The sequence below is a fragment of the Oncorhynchus nerka genome, linkage group LG15 (genome assembly GCF_034236695.1).
Source record: "Oncorhynchus nerka isolate Pitt River linkage group LG15, Oner_Uvic_2.0, whole genome shotgun sequence".
Classification (NCBI taxonomy): domain Eukaryota; kingdom Metazoa; phylum Chordata; class Actinopteri; order Salmoniformes; family Salmonidae; genus Oncorhynchus; species Oncorhynchus nerka.
Window position 1 is genome coordinate 63841661 of NC_088410.1, and position 19949 is coordinate 63861609.

Consider the following 19949-nt stretch of genomic DNA (forward strand, 5'->3'; position numbering starts at 1 on the left):
AAAGTGCAATATGTGCCATGTAAAAAAGCTAACATTTAAGTTATTTGCTTAGAACATGAGAACATATGAAAGCTGAAACATGAGGCTTCAATATTTCCAGGTAAGAAGTTTTAGGTTGTAGTTATAGGAATTATAGGACTGTTTCTCTCTATACCATTTGTATTTCATATACCTTTGACTATTGGATGTTCTTATAGGCACTTTAGTATTGCCAGTGTAACCGTATAGCTTCCGTCCCTCTCCTCGCCCCTACCTGAGCTCGAACCAGGAACAAATCGACCACAGCCACCCTCGAAGCATCGTTACCCATCACTCCACAAAAGCCGTGGCCCTTGCAGAGCAAGGGGAACAATTACTTCAAGGTCTCAGAGCGAGTGACGTCACTGATTGAAACGCTATTAGCGCACACCCCGCTAACTAGCTAGCCATTTCACATCGGTTACACCAGCCTAATCTCGGGAGTTGATAGGCTTGAAGTCATAAACAGCTCAATGCTTGAAGCAGCTGCTGGCAAATGCAGGAAAGTGCTGTTTGAATGAATGCTTACGAGCCTGCTGCCGTCTACCACCGCTCAGTCAGACTGCTCTATCAAATATCAAATCATAGACCTAATTATAACATAATAACACACAGAAATACAAAATACAAAAAAAAAATACAAGCCTTAGGTCATTAATATGGTCATATCCAGAAACTATAATTTCGAAAACAAAAAAAATATTATTTCAGTGAAATACGGAACCATTCTGTATTTTATCTAACGGGAGGCATCCATAAATCTAAATATTCCTGTTACATTGCACAACCTTCAATGTTATGTCATAATTACATAAAATCCTGGCAAATTAGTTCTCAACGAGCCAGGTGGCCCAAACTGCTGCGTATACCCTGACTCTGTGTGCAATGAACGCAAGAGAAGTGACACAATTTCCAGAGTTTAATATTGCCTGCTAACCTGGATTATTTTAACTAAATATTCAGGTTTTAAAAAATATATACTTCTGTGTATTGATTTTAAGAAAGGCATTGATGTTTATGGTTGGGTACATTTGTGAAATTATTGTGATTTTTTTCGCAAATGCGCTTTTGTTAAATCATCCTCCATTGGCGAAGTTGGCTGTCTTTGTTAGGAACAAATAGTCTTCACAAAGTTCGCAATGAGCCAGGCGGCCCAAACTGCTGCATATACCCTGACTCTGTTGCACAGAACGCAAGAGAAGTGACACAATTTCCTTAGTTAAAAGAAATTCATGTTAGCAGGCAATATGAACTAAATATGCAAGTTTAAAAATATACACTTGTGTATTGATTTTAAGAAAGGCGTTGATGTTTATCGTTAGGTACACATTGGTGCAACAACAGTGCTTTTTTTCCGCAAATGCACTTGTTAAATCACCCGTTTGGCAAAGTAGGCTATGATTCAATGATAAATTAACAGGCACTGCATCGATTATATGCAACGCAGGACCATTTAGACAAACTAGTAATATTATCAACCATGTGTAGTTAACTATTGATTATGTTAAGATTGATTGTTTTTTATAAGATACGTTTAATGCTAGCTAGCACCTTACCTTGGCTTCTTGCTGCACTCGCATAACAGGTAGTCAGCCTGTCACGCAGTCTCCTCATGGAGTGCAATGTAATCGGCCATGATCGGTGTCCAAAAATGCAGATTACCGATTGTTATGAAACCGTGAAATCGGCCCTAATTAATCGGCCATTCCGATTAATCGGTCAACCTCTAACCTGGACTACTATTCAGTCGTGTGGTCAGGTGCCACAAAAAATTGCAATTGGTTCATGACAGGGCAGCACGGCTGGCCCTTGGATGTACACAGAGAGCTAATATTAATAATATGTATGTCAATTTCTCCTAACTCAAAGTGGAGGAGAGATTGACTTCATGAATGCACCGAGCAAACGAGCTGTTTGTTTGCGCACAGCCTTGACACCGATGCATACCCCACAAGACATGCCACAAGAGGTCTCTTCACAGTCCCCAAGTCCAGAACATACTATGGAAGACGCACAGTACTACATAGAGCCATGACTACATGGAAATCTATTTCACATCAAGTGACTGATGCAAGCAGTAAAATTAGATTGAAAAAAAAACAGATAGAAAAACACCTTATGGAACAGCGGGGACTGTGAAGCAACACAAACAATGGCACAAACACATGTATACACACACATGATAACATACGCACTATACACACACAACATGGATTTAGTACTGTAGATATGTGGTAGTTGTGGAGTAGGGTCCTGAGGGCACACGGTGTGTTGTGAACTCTATGAATGTATGTTAATGTTTTTAAAATTGTATAAACTGCCTTAATTTTGCTAGACCCAAATATAAATATAATACAAATATAAACAGGGTGTGCCTTTCCAAATCATGTCAAATCAATTGATTTGATTTTACCACAGGTAGGCTCCAAGTTGTATAAACATATCAAGGATGATCAATGGAACCAGGATGAACCTGAGATACATTTCAAGCCTCATAGCACTGTATGTCTTCTACCTACACAAAATACTCATCATACAAAATACATTTGCAAGACTAGCTACCTCCTCTAATTACCTGGCTCCATCTGCACCTTTGCTTAAGAAACTCAATATCTTGTCTATTTATGACATTAATGTACGCCAATTATGCACTTTCATCTACAAATGCTCATACCTCCCAGACAGTTTACCTAAACCCTTCAATTGACTCTTAATTTTGAAATCCATCTATACAACACAAGACACTGCGCGAACCTTCACCCTCCCTACTTCCGCACCTCACATAGTCAATTCACTATCAGATATAGAGGTACCATACTCTGGAATTCTTATCTTCACATTGCCAAAATATCAACATCCCTCCATATTTCAAGAGAAGACTTGGGGTCAGCCCAATGAACCAAATGACTCAGTTATCTCCTTCATATAGCCTATCTCTTACACACTCACAAACAAACACACATTTAAACTAAACAAATAATGTATTGTTATGTGATTACTGATCAATTAATTTATACATGTCAGAATAATATGTCAGAATAATAGTATAGTGATTTAATAATGATTTATTTCAGATTTTATTTATTTCAAGACCCATTTGTGACCAAGCTTTAACTTCCTGACTGATGTATTGAGGTGTTGCTTCAATATATCCACGTAATTTTCCTCCCTCATGATGCCATCTATTTTGTGAAGTGCACCAGTCCCTCCTGCAGCAAAGTCCCCCCACAACATGATGCTGCCACCCCCGTGCTTCACGGTTGGGATGGTGTCTTCAGCTTGCAAGCTTCCCCCTTTTTCCTTCAAACATAATGATGGTCAACAGTTCTACTTTTGTTTCATCAGACCAAAGGACATTTCTCCAAAAAGTACAATCTTTGTCCCCATGTGCAGTTGCAAACCGTAGTCTGGCTTTTTTTATGGCGGTTTTGGAGCAGTGACTTCTTCCTTGCTGAGCGGCCTTTCAGGTTATGTCGATATAGGACTCGTTTTACTCTGGATATAGATACTTTTGTACCTGTTTCCTCCAGCATCTTCACAAGGTCCTTTGCTGTTGTTCTGGGTTTGATTTGCACTTTTCACACAAAAGTACGTTCATCTCTAGGAGATAGAACATGTCTCGTTCCTGAGCGGTATGATGGCCGCGTGGTCCCATGGTGTTTATACTTGCATACTATTGTTTGTACAGATGAATGTGGTATCTTCAGGCATTTGGAAATTGCTCCCAAGGATAAACCAGACTTGTGGAGGTCTACCATTTTCTTCTGAGGTCTTGGCTGATTTCTTTTGATTTTCCCATGATGTCAAGCAAAGAGGCACCAAGTTTGAAGGTAGGCCTTGAAATACATCCACAGGTACACCTCCAATTGACTCAAATGATGTCAATTAGCCTATCAGAAGTTTCTAAAGCCACCACATAATTTTATGGAATTTTTAAAGGCACAGTCAACTTACTTAATGTGAACTTCTGACCCACTGGAATTGTGATACAGTGAATTATAAGTGAAATAATCTGTCTGTAAACAATTGTTGGAAAAATGACTTGTGTCATGCACAAAGTAGATGTCCTAACCGACTTGCCAAAACTATAGTTTGTTATTAAGAAATTTGTGGAGTGGTTGAAAAACGGGTTTTAATGACTCTAACCTAAGTGTATGTAAACTTTCGACTTCAACTGTATGTATTGTATATTGTTTTTTTGTGGTGTGTCTGAAAGTAATGATCGACTGTCATTTCTCTTTGCTTATTTTAGCTGTTCTTGCCTTAATATGGATTTATAGGGCTATATTCTGTTGTCAAAACACAACTGGTTGGCTGAAACACATTAAGAAGGAAAGAAATTCCACAAATTAACTTTAAACAGGGCACATCTGTTAATTGAAATGCATTCCAGGTGACTACCTCATGAAGCTGGTTGAGAGAATGCTAAGAATGTGCAAAGCTGTCATCAAGGCAAAGGGTGGCTATTTGAAGAATCTCAAATATAAAATATATTTAGATTTGTTTTGCACGTTTTTGGTTACTACATGATTCCATATGTGTTATTTCATAAACTTGATGTCTTCACTATTATTCTACAATGTAGAAAATAGTAAAAATAAAGAAAAACCCTTGAATGAGTAGGTGTTCTATAACTTTTGACCGGTAGTGTATATAAAACACATTTGATTTTGTGTATATTTGTTTCATTATTATAATACATTTTTTATAGACCATCAAAATGTTAGAAAACAAAAACATCTGAGTTTGAAGCCTTGAAAGTTCAGGCCTAATGACGCCACTGTGTCTTTTCATTATAGGATACATACTTGTGGATTCTAGCTGCACCAATCAAAGCAGTGGAGCCAAGAGTGTAGTGAAGAAAAACTTTAGCGGTCAAAACCATTCATCTTGGGGGACTAGGGTTTGCAAAATTCAATCATATCACGTATTTATACCATTTATAAAATAGTCAGGTATACTGTATATATTTTTTACACAGACTAGCTCAACAATAAGTGAAAAACATTTGGACCCCCTATGTGTATTTGCTCCATTGCTCAGGTGACCAAGTGGACACAAGGCTGTTTGGTTCAGCTCAGTTGTGAAGAGGAAGAACATTGCAGCTGTTTCTGATTAATAAACAAGGCCATACAGGTGGGTGGTAACTGGTAACAATCAAATAAAACCTAGCCCTGAAATGAAACATAGGCTGAAAAGAATTTGCACGTCATCCCATAGGAAAAGACAGGGCATTGACACGGATTTCCACGAATGTCCCACTTCAGATTTCTCTCTTCAAGAGCAAATACATGATACATTGACTAAAATGATGACCTATTGACATACATCGTTATACAACATGATGGGTAAGCTCTGGCAATTGTCTTTCAGCTCAAAAAATTGGATTTCTGTTGGTGTGGGCGCTTAAATAGGGATGTGAAAACCACCGCTCTTGCTCTTCCTTTCTGGAGTTGTCTCGTATGGATCCATTTGTTGATCATACATTGCAAACGCTAGAGAAAGCGAAATATTGATTCAAATAATTATTTGTTACTTATGTAACTTTTTGGGGGGTATTTTCTTAACTGCATTGTTGTTTAAGGGCTTGTAAGGAAGCTATATCACTATAAGGTCGTATTTGTATTTGGCGCATGTGACAAATAACATTTTGATTTGACGATGATGTTCAATGTGAATAAAAGTTAGTATGAGGGCTCAAGACATTGAATCAATGACCGGAAAAAGTGTGACAATCGCTGACAATCGCTGAAATGGTCTATCAGATTTATGTTCTCACACATGATGTCAGGAAAGTTCTGACTTCATGTGATTTCTCCACCGAAGTCTGTGACCCTTTACCACTCAACAGTGCAACCTAACATGCCAGTACAATATCAACAAACAGGAGAAAAGCTGCACTCATCCTATCATGTCTGTCTCAAGCACAAGAATGATCCCACTTGTGCCTTGCAAGGTCCTTCAGGCTCAATGCATCAGCTCAGGTGGAAGCAGGCAGCTTTAAGAGATGAAACAGAATGTGATGAAGCACTGTCACTTCAAAGCTATCCTAGGGGAAGAAGGAAGGAAGGAAGCAGAAAGAGAGGAGAGAATGTTGACAGGTGGAGAGAGAACATACATGTAATTTTACTGTGTGTGTGTGGCACACATGTGCATGTTCTCTATATTGTGTGCTGGTAAAGTTATATATCATAGCTGTGTAGTGATATTTTAGTCACAGATTACCAAGACATCACACATCCAGACAGAATGGAATTAGGCCTATAGTTTGACATCAAAATATTGCCACACCCTAGATTTACTGTACACCTCAACATAACTCAAAACCAGTTGCCCGATACTGAGCTATATGCCACCAAACCTTTTCCAAGGTCATTATGTAGATTCAGTGTAGGCTAGGTTTTTGGATTCATGCAAGATTAGTTAATTTTAGAGGTCATTGACTCACTTCACCTTACATTGGACACTTTCTGACAAACACTGGAACTTGTAAAAAATGTAACCCTTTCATCCCTTGCCAAGCCAACCTCACCCTTGCTTCTAGTTTCCCACAGCGAGTTTCTTTTGTTCCCATCACAGCAGAACTCGAGCAGATGGTGAGGTCGTCTAGTTGGGCACCAGGCTGTGATGACATACACTGCCGCACGACCAATCTCGCGTTTGAAATCAGTTGACAGGACTCGCAGCTCTGGTCAGCGCCAGGTGCTCTCTGTATGTTTACTTGGAGGAGGGTACGAGCTCAGAGAAGCGCAAGCTCAAGGCAAGCGCTGTGCTCGGGTTACCAGTGGCGATGGTAAAGCTATTCAGTCAGCCGCGGGCGAAGCACAGAGGACAGAAGAACGGCGGCTGAAGAAATCAAAACTAAACCTCTGTGAAGAGACGTCGCTTTTTGCTAAGTTAAATATTGTATTATTAATTTTTCATATATATAGTAATATTATCTTTCAAGACTGAACGCTCGAATTGCCTGTTTTTTCCTGTGGCAGCTAAGTATGTGTACAGGGGGAGAGGCATTCTTGTGGTTGATAAAATGCTAAGGTGAGACCAATTGCTCATTTTCATATGTAGGACCTATGCTACAATTTACATATCTGGTTAACCATTGTGAAATAAGTCAATTAATGAGAATCGCATGCTTAGCTTTTGAATATTATTCACAGATATAAAATCATGAACTTAATTGGAAACGGTAATTTCGGAATAATTAGGCATGGTCTGAATATTTTATTTCTGAAATGATCTGCGCCTTGCCAAGGATTCAAACAAATATGCCTCCTATATTCACTGCACTCCTCACGTATTGAAGTGAATGCGACTGTCATTGAGGAGAGGAAAGATGTTGCATTATTCTTTGTAATGTGGTGGTGACAGCACAATTGGCATATATCGTCCAAATAAAATATGTAGGCTAAGCTCTTTGTTTATTTAGGTCTACGGAACCCTTGCTGTTCATATTCATATTGTAGAAGCTGGCTGAATCTCACATCAAATGGTAGGGCTAGCTACAGCATCAGTGCACCCATTGGATTTGCAAGGGCACTGTGATCCGCATTCAGTAGCCCACATGTGACAAATAATATGGAGGATGTAGTCTGATATGTGTGTGCATATAATTAATGAATTACTATCAATTGAGAATGCGAATTCATATCGATTTTGTCTGAGGGATGACACACTGACACAGGAAATTGCACAGTGTTACCTAGTGTTGATTTTTCAGTGTCACATTTCTAGTGTTGATTGAGGTGTTAAATGAACTCTGTAAGTGTTAAATTAACAGTCATTGATGTAAATGAATGTGTTGGTGATAATAACCAGTGTGTTGGTGATAATAACCAGTGTTAAACCAAAACCACACCAATCGTTATCAAATTTCCCAGCATGCTCTATTGGAGGTAGATTTTTTTAATTGTTTGTTTCAATATGTGTGTTTTTGATTAATTCAATTCATGTTATGCTACTCAAATATACATACCATTTATTTTTTAGAAACGAATAATCTGTTATTTGTGCTTATTGCACCCGTATCTGAAATGGTTGTTCCAGTTTACAGCTTTAGGTATCTTAGTCTTCCCAATCCTAGCAGTCATTCTGAATAAAAATTCCAAACGTTGGATAGCCCCACTCCGGCTGGATTCCAATAGGAGTTACACATCACTTTACAAGCCTGTGTAATGTGACTTGCTGGCCTGATTTTGTCTATAAACCATGAGTTTCAGACCACTATATTAGAGTAAAACTAAGCCCTTAAAATAAGGCCTTATGACAGGGTTCACCAACTGGCATCCAGTTGATACACTGTCAATAGCTGCGCTGCGACAACAGACCCGATGAGGAATCAATTTACAAAGGTGATTTATGTTATTTTAATGGACAAAATGGCAGATTTTTTTGTGGAATATCTACATAGGCGTACAGAGGCCCATTATCAGCAACCATCACTCCTGTGTTCCAATGGCACGTTGTGTTAGCTAATCCAAGTTTATCATTTTAAAAGACTAATTGATCATTGGAAAACCCTTATGTTAGCACAGCTGAAAACTTGTTGTGCTGATTAAAGAAGTAATAAAACTGGCCTTTAGACTAATTGAGTATCTGGAGCATCAGCATTTGTGGGTTCGATTACAGGCTCAAAATGGCCAGAAACAAAGACCTTTCTTCTGAAACTCGTCAGTCTGTTCTTGTTCTGAGAAATGAAGGCTATTCCATGCGTGAAATTGGCAAGAAACTGAAGATCTCGTACAACGCTGTGGACTACTCCCTTCACAGAACAGCGCAAGCTGGCTCTAAACAGAGTAGAAAGAGGAGTGGGAAGCCCCAGTGCACAACTGAGCAAGAGGACAAGTACATTAGAGCGTCTAGTTTGAGAAACAGACGCCTCACAAGTCCTCAACTGGCAGCTTCATTTAATAGTACCCGCAAAACACCAGTCTCAACATTAACAGTGAAGAAGCGACTTCGGGATGCTGGCCTTCTAGGCAGAGTTGCAAAGAAAAAGCCATATCTCAGACTGGCCAATAAAAATAAAAGATTACAATGGGAAAAAGAACAGACACAGAGTGTTACAGTTAACACTGGTTCAGTGTCTATACAGGTCCACACTACATTTCACTTTATTCCACACTTTTCAGTGTTAAATTAACGCACTGCTTAGTGTAAAGCCTTATTCCCATATTTCCCAGTGCCTTTCTTGTGAATTCATTACCACCAATGACTGTATTTGTTAGTGACTGCAATGGTTGTTCCACTCAGCCATGTTCATGTTAGACAGAGTAAGTTTGGAATAAAGTGAAATGGACAAACAAAAAAGGGATCTTTGTGTTACAAGTAATTTAACTTTAAAGATAACATGAACATGGCTGAGTGGAACAACCATTGCAGTCACTAACAAATACAGTCATTGGTGGTAATGAATTCACAAGAAAGGCACTGGGAAATATGGGAATAAGGCTTTACACTAAGCAGTGCGTTAATTTAACACTGAAAAGTGTGGACCTGTATAGACACTGAACCAGTGTTAATTGTAACACTCTGTGTTGATTTAACACTGTGGACAAACATGCACTCACAGTAAAATAACCCACTATAAACCGCTTTATAAACAAGAGCAGAAACAAAATGCTAAACAATAATGTCGCCTATATTATTGCCACACACAACACGATCACAGGGAAAGCAGCTGAAACAGCTGACTGGCGGCTCTCATGCCCTATCACGTTAATTTGCATACGAAAGTGTGAGGATCCTGGCAGATGTCTCGACTACTCTGTGGAGAAATTCGACAAGAAGTCTTCAGAGGAAAAGAAAAAGACAATGGGGACAGAGCTGGTAGGGGAGGTGCCAAAGAAATGTGGGACACCTTTGTAAATTGATTTCTCATCCTCATCGGGTCTGTTGCAGCTATTGCGTGACCGTGGCACCTGTTACTACTCTCTGAAGCTAAAGCCACAGAGCTAAATATGCTTTGAGTGACTCAGGGCCACATTCAATCAAACCTTCACAAGTCAAGTCTTGGTAATGTGGAGGATTGGATTAAAAGCTGGATCATAAGTTGTAATAGTTGGTTTGATGAACAGTCCTACAGTTACAGAGACAATCAACATAAAAGTTAAGCAGGGTTTCGTTTTTCAGTTTAAGGCTATTGTTTTCAAGGAATTGCAGTTTCGGTCATTTTTATTCAATTGAGCCTGATTAGGCAATGTGCGAAATCCATTGGCCGAGGCTCAGTTGATTTAAATTATCCTGTTATTCACTACTGTCCTCTTTGGGCTTGCCAACTGAACTAGGGCTTTGTCTTGGGAAAACTTTGAGAATGCTGACATATATGGATGTACTCTAGCCAGAGTGGTGAGGGAGGAGGCGGAAGAAGCTATTAGGTATAACCCGCTTTAGGAAGAAGGCCTGGCACAGGCAGTGAGTATGCCGTGCCCTCCCCCACCCACACGCACAAAGCAGTATTCTCCGCCAGCAGTTCAGGAGTCGTGAGAACCAGCCAACTCAAAGACGTGTTTAACACGATGTGTGTGTGCGCACTCACATGTGTGCATGTGTTCACAACACAAGTCGTTGAGACCCATTGAGAGAGCCTGGGACTGACTCTGCTCTTTGGGCTCTAATTTTAGGGTTCAGTGGGGTGTTTGAGGGGGGATGACTTAGGTGCTCCAGTTCGACCCGCTCCCATTGTGACTGCAAGTTGAGGGGTGAGGGAAATATGTCACGCCATTGTGAGGTTTTTGTAAAGATGTTTCTGACTGAGGCAGCTGATTATCAAACTCTACCCATCTAATGTTTGGGTAGGGAATGAATTAATGGCCATTATTCTGAGACAAGCAGCTGCTATGACTCAAATCTCAGAGAGAATGGGCATTCAGAGATGCTGACTGCTTGATTTTGCTCTCATACCACTGTATGTGGATTGGTAATGGATCCTAGCATCTCTACTATATTTCTGGTTACAAAGAGCACTTACTGTTATTGGGGTACTCAGAATCAGAATATGGACTGAGAAGTTCTGATTGGACTAGTATATTAATGCGTAAAGTGTTATTGGGCCACCAATCTATTGGAAAATGCTTACTTAGTAGAATTTTATTGCGTAATCTACATGCCTGACTGCTGTGGTGATATTTTTAGGCTTTGTCCCACATGAGTATCTTTTGAGATATTTGACGTGCGTCTCTCTATTGGTGCAATGTTGAAGGACTTTGTCAAAGTCAGCATGATTGATCCATGCTCAGAGGACATATTGGCTTTTCTTTGTCGTTGCAGATAGGAGAAAAATAGGAGAAAGACAGAAGATATATATATATATTGATCTCGTCTCTGTCTCTCTCTATCTTATTTATATATTGTGATATCTCTCTCTCATATATAGAGAAAGATTGTGTGAGAGAGAGAAATTGTTACTGTCAGCACCATCTCTGTCCATAGGGAATTAGGCATTTGTGAAACGCCCATGTTGGATCTGAATAGCTTCAGCTACTGAAACATACAAGACTGCCTCACATTAGCTTACTCTAACAAAAGTATTCATTAAACCTTGTCACATTAGATGCTGTTAGCATAATTATATGTGTTTTATCTGTATCTTGTTAAAAGTGATATCACCATTACAAATCAAATGTTATTTGTCAAATGCTTCATAAACAACAGGTGTGGACTAACATTGAAATTCTTACTTACGGGCCCTTCCCAACAATACAGAGAGAAAGAAAATAGAGAAATAATAGAAAAATAAAACACGTAATAATAAAAGTAATAATAGATACACAATAACCTGGCTGTATACAAGGGGTGCCAGTACCGAGTCGATGTGTAGGGGTGCGAGGTATTTGAGGTAGATATGTACATATAACTAGGAATAAAGTGATAGATAGTAAACAGTAGTAGCAGCAACTTGTGAGGAGTCAAAGTTCATGCAAAAAGGGTCAATGCAGTCCAGGTAGCTACGTATTTGGTGAAATATTTAACTAACTATTTTGCAGTCTTATGGCTTAGGGTTAGAAGCTTTTCAGGGCCCTATTGGTTCCAGACTTGGTGCCGTGCGGTTGCAGAGAGAACAGTCCATGACTTGGGTGGCTGGAGTCTTTGACTATTTTTTAGGAACTTCCTCTGACACCACCTGGTATAGAGGTCCTGGGTGGCAGGGAGCTCAGCCCCAGTGATGTACCGGGCTGTACATACTACTCTCTGTAGCACCTTGCAGTCGGATGCGAAGCAGTTGCCATACCAAGTGGTGATGCAGCCAGTCAAGATGCTCTCAATGGTGCAGCTGTTGAACTTTTGGAGGATCTGGGAACCCATGGCAAAATAAATTCATCTCCTGAGGGGGAGGAGGCATTGCCGTGCCCTCTTCAGAACTGTGTTGGTGTGTTTGGACCCTGATAGATCCTTAGTGATGTGGACACCGATGAACTTGATGCTCTCAACCCGCTTCACTGCAGCCCCGTCGATGTGAATGGGGGAGTGCTCGGCCCTCCATTTCCTGTTGTTCACGATCAGCTCCTTTGTCTTGCTGACATTGAGTGAGAGGTTGTTGTTCTGACTCCACACTGCCAGGTCTCTGACCTCCTCCCTATAGGCTGTCTCACCGTTGTCGGTGATCAGGACTTCCACTGTTGTGTCGTTGGCAAACTTAATGATGGTGTTGGAGCCATGCGTGACCAGACAGTCATGGATGAACAGGGAGTACAGGAGAGGACTAAGCACACACCCCTGAGAGGCCACCAATTGCTTTATGGAAGAGCAGAGCAGAGAAGGATTCCTATTGGCTCAGAAGCAGTAGTGCTCCTCAGAAGGAGAATTGCTCCCCAGTCCCCTCCCCCTCCTTCCTCTCTCTGGCTGAACAGACACATTTCCTCCTCCTCTTCTCAGCTCCACACCTCTGCTCTGCCTCCACCAGCTGCACCAAAGCCCTGTGTGATGTGGAGCGGGACGCCTGCATACTAATGGGGCCCGAACAGGGTGCTTCTCAGGCAGACTAATGCAGGGGGGGCAGCGTGCCTCTCAGGTAGGCCAATGCAGGAGGAGCAGCGTGCCTCTCAGGTAGGCCAATGCAGGAGGAACAGGGTGCCTCTCACTCAGACTAATGAAAATGCACTTACCCAGGCTACTTGGTTGTAAATATCCCTTGCTATTTGCTGTTGTTCTTTAATTTTTAATTTTGTTTGTATGTTTTATGACTGCTGCGAAATAAACCTATGAGCACTTTCAAGTGAAGTTCATCGGAGCATGTCAAATTGGGTGTCAAATGAAGCTAAGTCTATATTTTTGAGAATTGAAGGCATATATACATTTTTCAACCATTTTCCAGGATAAGCAAAGGCTTTAATTTCTGGTCAAACAGATGGAAAAGGGGTCTTAGACAACATCTAACAGAAAAAGTCTTAAAAGATATTAGAAATACATCAAAACACAATCATGTTGAATCAAAGACCCCTGCCAACTATTATCAACACATATTTAGTTTTGGATGAATTAAGTTTAAGACACAATGCCTTTTACCTTGTAATTCTGTTACCAAAAACCCACATATCAAAGATCTTTTCTAATTTCTCTCCCTCATGATGAGGAAGGATAATGAACGTTCACAGACGCAGCAAGTAAAGGAAGACCCACCAATTAGTTATAGTTTTTTTAATTTCAAGTATGTTTATAAATAATTAAAACTTGTAATTCTGTTACCAAATTACTGAAAAATCGGTAAGGGAATTACTGCAGTTGAATTGGCTACAATGGGAAATCATAGTAGTCACAAACCACAGTTGGGTCACCTGCTACTGTACTCCCTTCCACTGGCATACTGTTACTGTATGTTCAGCTCATAATAGGCTTGGGCAGTATCCAGTTTGTCATACCTTCATACCAACCTTGTGCCATAGCAGGATATCCGGTCATACCAGCACTGAACACAAGGGGTGCTATTTTCAAACCCCACATAGCCTCTGTAATGCAAAGGTTAGCAATGCTAACAAGTACATGTAAAATCCCATAGAGAATGCATTTGCAAACATTTTATACAGTCTCTGACCGAAACTATTTGCAAGACAGACATCCTAGCTCATAAAGTTATACATGTAACTCAGAAATGCTGCTCATAGTTTGCTGCATGCACAAAACAAATATTAGACAGCAAGACTCTTGATCCAGGAGGGGATCCTCTGGTATTACCAAGCGAAGCTTGATTTTGGAAGAAGCCAACTACTTAGCTAGCTAGATATATAACTAGCTACTAAATTAGGAAACCAAATGTACAACGGCAGAGCTTTTTGCACAATTAACTTAATATTTGTAAGATATCAAGCTGGCAAACACTTAGTTGTGAATTCCATACTGTAACTAGATCACCCGACATTTGCTGCACAACAGTGAGTGACTCACAAGACTCTGGTCTCTTGTCGTTGTGTGCTTGTAAACAAACTATGCGCCAGTAATAATACTTTATAATACAAAATTATGTGACAAATGAAATGAACAACGCAATCTTCTTCATCTCATAACATATTGCACAAGTTGACTGCAGGTATTTACTTAAAAAACTAGCTACAAATATGAACATTTATGAAAACACTTCATATATTATCAATGGTATTGACCATTTTGAAAAATCACCCCATGGCTATTTCCAAATACCCTGGTGGTATACGGTATATATACGGTTTACTGCCCAAGCCTAGCTCATACGTTTTTTTCCTTCTCATTCTGTTATCTGGTGGTCAAACCAAGACTGTAAAAACAGTATAGACGTCTCGCTCGCTCTCTCACTCTCTCCAGTTAATGTCACCTCTCCCGGCTCTTACTGACACCGACCCTCTTTCCATTTACTGTTACAAGCATCCTCACCCACTGAGCACCGACCGACACCGGGTGAAAAGTAGTTTAAAATTGGTCAGCCTGCACTGGCAGCCTGCACCAGCATCTATGTTTCACAGATTTGGAAAGCACAGTACTATACAGTAGAGCGTAGTAGAGAACAGTAAAGTACAGTAGAATAGAGTACAGTACATTATAGGGCATTAACGTAGACTACAGTATAATGTACTGTATTCAACTACTTTACTGAACTGTACTCTGCTGTGCTCTACTGGGGTGTCCAAACTTGTGAAGCATAGACATCTATGATTGTTTCAGATTAGGTCTGGTCCGGACCAACCAAATGTGGTCTTGTTTGGGGGCCGAGCTCATTACAATACTAGCCAGTGTGTAGAACAATACTCAAATATGCAAAAGAAGGATATTGCATATTTCTACTTTTGTGTACCTATTCAGGATACATAACCACGAAGAGAATGATATTCATATCCATAATTATGCATTTCTATATAGTACAGATCAGGGACCCATGATGTAATTCTGTTCCCGTAATTCCGTTACCGGATGTAAATCCACTTCACCTACTGTAGTTCAATTACCCCAAAAAGCATTTAACTCAAGGTGTCATATCATAGCACAGCTGACACCCCATTGTTTCTGCAGACATCTTTGAATCTTAATCTTACCACACTTTGCATCAGCATAGTTCTTCCAGTCAATGTGTTTTTTTTGTGAAATTTTCGGTGTAAATTGTTCAAAGTAGTCCTTGTGCATAGAGTTGTATAGTTTGTTCCACTTTGAAATCAATGGATTTGGTTGGCATACATTTTAAAGTGAAAAATCGGAGTCAAAGTCTAATTCTGTTTCCGTGGAATTGCCTAGCAAGGACATGCAGTGCCCATCAGCTACACACGCCTGGCAGGCCGGCTGGCTGTCAGCAGCACATGGCGGAGCTGGGGACTCGTGTATGGAGCTGTAATATAGGAGTATTGTGACTGAAAACGAATAATAGTGATGGAATGGTAGGTTTGGCTGTGGTTGCTGTATTGTGATATGCTATGTTTCATCAGTAATAGTTGTTGTTTGGGAAGGAGACATGCTGCGGTGCGTTTGTAGATGTAGTCAGTAGAATCTACTAGGTAACAGCAGACCCTTGTTTGTTTGTTGTGGTAGCGGAAGACTGAACGTAGCCACGCTATAGTGGGAGCCATTGTCTGCTGGTATGGCAATTATCAGACTTTTCGTTTGATGGTGTCTGATGTTTAATCCGGTCATTGCATATGGATGTTTATCGTTGTGATCTCGTGCTAGTGGTAGTTCTTGTTCGCTTTTCGCTCTACGACGCCTAATGGCACACACAGCTGTCTCCTCATTTGGGTATGAAACAGACATGTGGCATAGCCGGTCACCATGGTGACGGCATGAATGTGAGGGAGCCTGTTGTGTGGCTGCTGATTGGGAAACACTGCTCACATTTGAGGCCCAATGAAAAGGGCCGAATGAATGAAGAGAAACACATTATTCCTCCCTGTGAAAAGTGGTATCGTGTTCTCATTAGACCCAGTTTCCTCTTGGCAGTGCCAGCCAGCATCTGAAAGCCGAGGGTTAAGTCACTGAGCAAAACGGATACTGAAGACAGGCACTCTGTATACACGGTCTCCTCACCAATGGATAAAAAGCAATTTGGCTCATTTTTATTCATATGCTTGCCTTTGTGTATTTTGGTGTCCAGATTCGGTGATTGAGAAGGTTTTAGCTATTGATGTCTTTGTGGAACAGAGTGCTTATGTTGGCAGAGTGGACTCCGCTCAAGGAAACCTAATGCTGTTACAAAAAACTCAGCAGGACAGGAAAAAGAGCATCCATCTTTGGTCTAAGACTTCCAGACCTCTGTTCAGAGCTCTAAACAGGGTGTCTGTTAGCTTCTTACCCCCAGAACCAATGAGCTCTATGTGGGTACAGAGAGAGACCAACACAGCCTAAACCTGGGTACGGGACCAGATCTGTCTTCTCCTGGTTGTGTGCTGCTGCTGTGGCTTTGATGAGCTTCATTAGTCCCTGTGCTATTTGGAGACTCGGGTAATACATGCATTTACGAGGCCTTTTGCATCAAATAGACAGGGCTGATGATACCTAAATGACTTCTCGTCCTACTTGCCTGCCTTATCCTTTCTGGAAGGGAAGGCACTAAGCTGGGTGAACATATTTTTTATTTTTTTATTTCACCTTTATTTTACCAGGTAGGCTAGTTGAGAACAAGTTCTCATTTTCAACTGTGACCTGGCCAAGATAAAGCATAGCAATTCGACACATACAACAACAGAGTTACACATGTAATAAACAAAACACACAGTCAATAATACAGTAGAAAAAAAGAAAACAAAAAGTCTATATACAGCGAGTGCAAATGAGGTAAGTTAAGGACATAAAATAAATAGGCCATGATGGAAAAGTAATTACAATATAGCAATTAAACACTGGAATGGTAGATGTGCAGAAGATGAATGTGCAAGTAGAGATACTGGGGTGCAAAGGAGCAAGATAAATAATTAAATACAGTATGGGGATGAGGTAGATAGATAGATGGGCTGTTTACAGATGCGCTATGTACAGGTGCTGTGAGCTGCTCTGACAGCTGGTGCTTAAAGCTAGTGAGGGAGTTATGAGTCTCCAGCTTCAGAGATTTTTGCAGTTCATTCCAGTCATTGGCAGCAGAGAACTGGAAAGAAAGACGACCAAAGGAGGAATTGGCTTTGGGGGTGACCAGTGAGATTTACCTGCTGGAGCGCGTGCTACGAGTGGGTGCTGCTATGGTGACGAGTGAGCTGAGATAAGGCGGGGCTTTACCTAGCAGAGACTTGTAGATGACATGGAGCCAGTGGGTTTGGCGAGGAGTATGAAGCGAGGGCCAACCAACGAGAGCGTACAGGTCGCAATGGTGGGTAGTGAATGGGGCTTTGGTGACAAAACGGATGGCACTGTGATAGACTGCGTCCAGTTTGTTGAGTAGAGTGTTGGAGGCTATTTTATAGATGACATCACCGAAGTTGAGGATCGGTAGGATGGTCAGTTTTACAAGGGTATGTTTGGTAGCATGAGTGAAGGATGCTTTGTTGCGATATAGGAAGCCGATTCTAGATTTAATTTTGGATTAGAGATGTTTGATGTGAGTCTGGAAGGAGAGTTTACAGTCTAACCAGACACTTAGGTATTTGTAGTTGTCCACGTATTCTGAGTCAGAGCCGTCCAGAGTAGTGATGCTGGACGGGTGAGCAGGTGAGGGCAGTAATCGATTGAAAAGCATGCATTTAGTTTTACCTGTGTTTAAGAGCAGTTCGAGGCCACGGAAGGAGAATTGTATAGCATCAAAGCTCGTCTGGAGGTTAGTTAACACAGTGTCCAAAGAGGGGCCAGAAGTATACAGAATGGTGTTGTCTGCGTAGAGGTGGATCAGATAATCACCAGCAGCAAGAGCAACATCAAATCAAATGTATTTATATAGCCCTTTGTACATCAGCTGATATCTCAAAGTGCTGTACAGAAACCGAGCCTAAAACCCCAAACAGCAAGCAATGCAGGTGTAGAAGAAAAACTCCCTAGAAAGGCCAAAACCTAGGAAGAAACCTAGAGAGAAACCAGGCTATGTGGGGTGGCCAGTCCTCTTCTGGCTGTGCCGGGTGGAGATTATAACAGAACATGGCTAAGATGTTCAAATGTTCATAAATGACCAGCATGGTCGATTAATAATAAGGCAGAACAGTTTAAACTGGAGCAGCAGCACGGCCAGGTGGACTGGGGACAGCAAGGAGTCATCATGTCAGGTAGTCCTGGGGCATGGTCCTAGGGCTCAGGTCAGTTGAAACTGGAGCAGCAGCATGGCCAGGTGGACTGGGGACAGCAAGGAGACATCATGTCAGGTAGTCCTGGGGCATGATCCTAGGGCTCAGGTCCTCCGAGAGAGAGAAAGAAAGAGAGAAGGAGAGAATTAGAGAACGCACACTTAGATTCACACAGGACACCGAATAAGACAGGAGAAGTACTCCAGATATAACAAACTGACCCTAGCCCCCCGACACATAAACTACTGCAGCATAGATACTGGAGGCTGAGACAGGAGGGGTCAGGAGACACTGTGGCCCCATCCGAGGACATCCCCGGACAGGGCCAAACAGGAAGGATAAACCCCACCCACTTTGCCAAAGCACAGCCCCCACACCTCTAGAGGGATATCTTCAACCACCAACTTACCATCCTGAGACAAGGCTGAGTATAGCCCACAAAGATCTCCGCCATGGCACAACCCAAGGGGGGGCGCCAACCCAGACAGGATGACCACATCAGTGAATCAACCCACTCAGGTGACGCACCCCTTCCAGGAACGGCATGAGAGAGCCCCAGTAAGCCAGTGACTCAGCCCCTGTAATAGGGTTAGAGGCAGAGAATCCCAGTGGAAAGAGGGGAACCGGCCAGGCAGAGACAGCAAGGGCGGTTTGTTGCTCCAGATCCTTTCCGTTCACCCTCCCACTCCTGGGCCAGACTACACTCAATCATATGACCCACTGAAGAGATGAGTCTTCAGTAAAGACTTAAAGGTTGAGACCGAGTTTGCGTCTCTGACATGGGTAGGCAGACCGTTCCATAAAAATGGAGCTCTATAGGAGAAAGCCCTGCCTCCAGCTGTTTGCTTAGAAATTCTAGGGACAATTAGGAGGCCTGCGTCTTGTGACCGTAGCGTACGTGTAGGTATGTACGGCAGGACCAAATCAGAGAGATAGGTAGGAGCAAGCCCATGTAATGCTTTGTAGGTTAGCAGTAAAACCTTGAAATCCGCCCTTGCTTTGACAGGAAGCCAGTGTAGGGAGGCTAGCACTGGAGTAATATGATCAAATGTTTTGGTTCTAGTCAGGATTCTAGCAGCCGTATTTAGCACTAACTGAAGTTTATTTAGTGCTTTATCCGAGTAGCCGGAAAGTAGAGCATTGCAGTAGTCTAACCTAGAAGTGACAAAAGCATGGATTAATTTTTCTGCATCATTTTTGGACAGAAAGTTTCTGATTTTTGCAATACATCATTGATGTATACAGAGAAGAGAGCCGGCCCGAGAATTGAACCCATTGAAT

General features: G+C 41.4%; 1 protein-coding gene across 2 annotated transcripts in view; it reads left to right on the plus strand.

Moving 5' to 3' along the window:
- The first annotated feature begins 6605 nt into the window (after nt 1-6605).
- Nucleotides 6606-19949, plus strand: part of LOC115143106 (leucine-rich repeat neuronal protein 1-like) — a 41547-nt gene continuing 28203 nt past the window's right edge. For both annotated transcript variants that reach the window (XM_065001792.1, XM_029683192.2), the window contains exon 1: nt 6606-7056. The gene's annotated coding sequence lies outside the window, so the exon portion shown is untranslated. The remainder of the gene's footprint in view (nt 7057-19949) is intronic.